Raw genomic sequence first — 5491 nt, 5'->3', positions numbered from 1 at the left:
CCGGAGCCAAGTTCCTAAAAGCCACCTTGTAATAGGAAGTTCACAATCCCTTCATTCTGTCTACACCCCTTTCCCTGACTGGCAAAGAGGGTGCCTGTTTTTGATTGACAGTTCCTCCCCTCTCCAGTTTTAGGGTGTCTGCTTGGGAGCATGGCCTGGTTCCAAAATTGAGCTTTCACGAGTCTGGGTGAAAAAGTGCATGGCTTCCCTCAGACAATGTGAAGTGACATGTACAAGGGAACAACCTGGGAATGAATTCACAACTCCCAGTGTTTGACTTACTGTCTACACTGTAGTCCAAGCTAGGTGAAGCGGAGCCTGTCACATGAGAAGGGATTGCCTAGGAAAGCATCCCCCACCCACTTTGAATGGTCTATTAGGTTGCTCGAAGGAAGCCTCCTTCATGGACAGACTCTCTGGGAAACCGTTTCTTGGTTTCTTTACAGGTTATACATAAGCTTGTCACATGAGCCAGCATCCCATTTTGACCATCTGCCCAGGAGACAGGGAAATATGTCCACCCAAAGGCTTCCACACACAGTCATACAGCATAACCGATAACAGCCGGAATAGGAAGAGCTCACATGTCCGTCGGTCCGGGAATGAATAAATAATATGGGATATACTTGGTACCATGGAATTACTATTCAGGAATCGAAAAAAAAAGAAAAAGAAAGAAGAAACCATTGGTTCACATTAAAACACTCGATGCTTCTCTAGAAGCTCCCCGGCCCTATGCTAAGTGAAACAGAAAGAACATGGACAACTGCTTGTAGTATCATGCATTTGTATGGAACAGCCAGAAAAGGCAAGCCTGTGGAGACAGGAAGGAGACTGGGGGTGGAACAGAGTGGAGAGAGGGAGAGGGACAGAGGACCTGCCATCATCAGACACCAGGGATCTTGGCTAGATACTACACATGTTCTCAAATGAGATTTCCTACCGTGGTTGAACAACACAACCAGTTTGCTATAATTTATCACTGATCTTAATTTGATGGGAATTGTGCACCAGCCAAATTGCTCACTGGAGGAAGAAAGGCTGTGGACTGATGTTCAGATTGGAAGGAGAGCAAAATTCTGATGCCTGCTCCAACTCTCATGAATGCAGAGGGAATGGTGCTTAGTAAAAACTAGTTATAAGATGACACTTACAGTTTCGTTTATTTGAGATACACAGAGCAGTCAATTTTAAACAGGCAGGACAGATAACAGGGGTGGCCAGAGCTGGGGGTGGGGGAGTGGAGACTTCCGGTTTAATGGGCACAAGCTGCAGATTTAGGAGATGCGAAGTTCTAAAGATGGAAGGTCCTGATGGGTGCAGAACAGCGAGAAAACATACTCGGTGCCATTGGATTTGCGTATTTAAAATAAATAAAATAGTAAACCTTATGTTTATCAATCCATACAGATGCACACATACACACACACACACACACACACACACACACACACACGGTTTGAGCCAGAGACAGGGAATCTGTTTCCATAACTGTTTTTGAAAGTTGAAATAGGTCAGAGAAACCTCGTTGCCTTAGTCACTGAGAAGGCTACCATTTATAACGCTTATGAAGGAAACAGATCAACCTGTGATCCTATGAAATTAGGGAAACCCTGAATAGTTTGCTGCTCAGTAACTCTTTATGAGAAAACAGTACAGACTTTGCTGAGGTTCAGTGGTCCCCTCCCTAGGGTCTCTTCTCTGTCTTCCCACAGTGTGGGTCTCAGCCATCTCCGGCATTTTGCTCATAACCAGGGCCAGAGAAATCCCATTGGGGAAAATCTTGTATTTCTCTGCATGGCACATCACAAGGTAAAACCAGTCCAAACAAAAACGGACATTAACAAGTCTCTTTTCAGGTTTCTGATGGCATAAAAGTTGGCTCAGAGACATATGATATCTGACTTCTGTGAGGGACAGAGGAGGTGGCAACAGGGAGGAAGTGAAACCTTTAGCCTAGGATCTATGGGTGTGTGAAGACTTTGTTTTTGTTTCGGGCCCACAGTTGCCAAGGTCCTCTCTAAGCCCCTTAGACCAGTTGCAGAGACATCCGCAAACACAACCGCATTTTCTGAAGTCATAACCCATGTGATTAATAGCCTCCCCATTTGAATCTCAGTGAAGTGAGGTGTGGGATACTCTCACAGCCAGACCAGTCAATAATCCACCATCGAAAGTTGTAGAAAATAGATTTTTCTTTCCAGGTTCCTATCTCAGGGTTTCTGTTGCTGTGAAGAGACACTGTGACCACGTCAGCTCTTAGAAAGGAAAGCATTTCACTGTAGCTGGCTGTAGTTCAGAGGTTCAGCCATTATCAGCACAGCAGGAAGCATGAGATCACGCACACAAACATGGTGCCAGAGAAGGAGCTTAAAGTTCAACATCCAGATCCTCAGACCGCAGGAAGAGAGAGTGACACTGGACCTGACTTGAGCATCTGAAACCTCAAAGCCCACCCCCTAGTGACACACTTCCTCCAGCAAGGTCACTCATACTCCAACAAGACCGCACCTCCTAATACAGCCTATGAACTCCCTATGAACATTGGGGGAGGGGGGAGCATTTTCATTCAAGCTACCACATCACCAATTTAAATAAACCAATGGCTGTGCACAGTATCACTGCTGTTGCCTTTCATAGAGAGTCAGAGGGTGGCGAACCTGTGGTCCGACATTCCCAGCTATTACTGGAGGGGAGGCTACAGAACATAGACAGTAAGCTTTGCTGTGACCCGGGAATGGGAGAAGGTTTGGGGGGGCAGGGGTCAGCTGGTCTAGGAGGGGAAGGGGAAGAGCAGCATGGACTCATTTACTGGAAAGCTCTAGGTCTTGCTAAGGACTCTTTAGGATAATAGCTCTTTTGACTGGCTGTTCGGCTTCTCGTCCTTTTGAAGGGGCAGCAGTGGTTGGCTGGAAGGGATGTGGAGAAAGCAGGGTAGGAAGGGGGTCAAAAGTCACGTGATGGACTCTTTAACAAGTAAGCTTTGTGAGCCGAGGCCTAGGGGACACCCGCAGAGCTGCCAGACAGGCTTGCCCGGGTGTGTGTGTATGGGGGGGGGTGTTTAGGGTTGGGAGGGCTGGAGAGGGGTGAAGGGTGGGGGCATAGGGGGGTGGATGAAAAAGCAGGTTCCAGAAAGACACAGCGCAGAGGCATAAAAGCAGAGGAAAATGTACATCTGACATGAGGAAACTGACGGGTGTTATCTCTAATGCCCCTTTAAATAAATCTTCCATTATCTAACATTCTCAAGCCTGGGTCACCAGAGAGGACTGAGAGAGGACTCATAGCCATGGCACAAAGCTCTTTGTTTTGATAACAAAGAATCCGTCTTCAAACAGCAATAGATCCTCACAAAAATAATAAGACAAACACAAAAATCTCTCCCAGCTCAGCTGACTGAGGCCGGGATGACGGCAGCCTTCACTCGCAGGGCCCTACGGAGCTCATGTCCAGAGAGAAAGAAAAGTGACTTTCAGATCAGGGCACAGACGAGCTTTGTTTATTGGCCAGTGGCACACACCATAATGCTATTGTATTGCAGAGAGCGGCCTGAGAGTCACATCTCTCAACAGGGCAACCTGTGCCCAGCAAACTGGCCTCTGTAACTCATGGGGAGATAGAAGGACCCCAGTCCTTGTTTCACAAGAAGCTACATTTGGGTGGCATGAAGGAGGGAGAATAGAAAAACCAAAATTCTATGCCTTCTACAACCTGTCATTTCAGCCAAGATTTATTTCAGATGGCCATGTCTTGGTAGGTAACAATTTGAGTATATTGTGTCTCTACAGAAATGGTTAGGATGCCAGATAAGTCAACTTTTTTGTTGTTTTGTTTTGATTTTTGTTTTTCAAGACTGGGCTTCTTTGTGTAGGTCTGGCTGTCCTGGAACTTGCTCTGTAGACCAGGCTGACCTCAAACTCACAGAGATCCACCAGAGATCTTCTTCCCAAGTGCTGGGATTAAAGGAGTGCGCCACCACCATCTGGGGGTATGGGGGCCTGGATAAGTCAACTCTTAAATTCAGTTCCTGCAAGACTGTGGAGGATTTAACAAGGATGCCATCACTGTTATCCCTTTGACTCTGGGATGGCCCTTCTTGGTGCTTCTATTGACTTCCATTTCCTACCAAATGGGATGTATGTACATCTTCAGGGGGATTACTTTAATTTTTAAATTTTTTTTATTTTATTGTATGTGTATGGGTGCTTTGCCTGCAGGTATGTCTGTTTGCCACATGCATGCCTGGTACCTGTAGAGGCTAGGAAAGGGCATCAGATCCCTTGGGTCTAGAGTTACAGGCTGTTATGAACTGCCATAAAGGTGCTGGAAGATAAACGCAAGTCCTCTGGAAGAATAATACATGTTTCTAATCATTGAGTCATTTCTCTTGCCCTCAAAGCAAGTACTTTATAAATTAAGGACACTACATTTCCTACTGTATAAAGTTTGGAGTTTGGTATTTATTACATATTCAATAAATGTGGATATTTAAAAGCATTTATCAAATGGTGAAGGTCATTTTCATTGTTGTTGTTTTTTGTTTTTTTTTTGAGATAGAGTTTCTGTGTGAATCCCTGGCTGTTCTGGAACTCACTCTGTAGACCAGGCCGTCTCAAACTTAGAGATTCGCTGCCTCTGCCTCCCAACTGTTGGGTTCAAAGGTGTGTGCCACCACCACCTTACAATGAAGGCCATTTTTTATATAGAAGTGTCCCATAACTGAGGACCCTTGCCAGGCTTTCCTTAAAGTCCCAATGGTGTGATGATGGAGCAGCTAGGTGCTTCTGGACCCTCTTAATGGGACAGAGCCAGTGGGATCCCAATTTTATTCTTTGGAAGGATGCCACACTCCAAGACTACAAACTGGGAACTCTGAGGTTCAGGGAGCCACACAGGACTTCCCTATCTACCCAGGGATATGGGAATCGGAGAGCTCAAGGATCCAAGAACCAGAATGTGGGAAAGGCTCTCTGGTCTGTTATTTAATTTCATGTTCTTGCAGAATCAGAGTATCTACTCCTGTGGACTAGAAAGAACTAGATCTCATGTTCTTTTGGGGAGGTGGGTTCTACCCTTTGCAGCATAGAGCCCAGCTGAGGCCAGGGAGAACAGCTGTGGGGAACGTATGGATGTCACCGAGGTGAAGGTGACTGTAGGGTAATATAGCACTGTACCAGGAGGTCGGAGGGTCCAATTCCATCTCTGGTCATGAGAAAGTTGAAGTCCCAAAGGATGGTAAGATTCAGGCTAAAATTCAGGTCTTTGAATTTCAGGTCTCTGGACTAGGCCACTTTTCTGAGTTGGGAAACAGAAGTTGAAAACACGGCTGCTAAGCCCCCTTCTGGATCCAAAGAACAATGTTAATGAGGGATGCATGTGAAGTTTTCTTAACATCAAAAGGGGAAGAAGACAGGAATGATGAAACACAGTAAGAGAGGAAGAAAAAATAGGAAAGACAGAGCAAAAGAAAAAAAAAAGTATCTTAAATTTT

This window comes from Microtus ochrogaster, linkage group LG7_11 (assembly GCF_000317375.1).
Source record: "Microtus ochrogaster isolate Prairie Vole_2 linkage group LG7_11, MicOch1.0, whole genome shotgun sequence".
Taxonomy (NCBI): domain Eukaryota; kingdom Metazoa; phylum Chordata; class Mammalia; order Rodentia; family Cricetidae; genus Microtus; species Microtus ochrogaster.
This window is presented reverse-complemented; position numbering follows the sequence as displayed.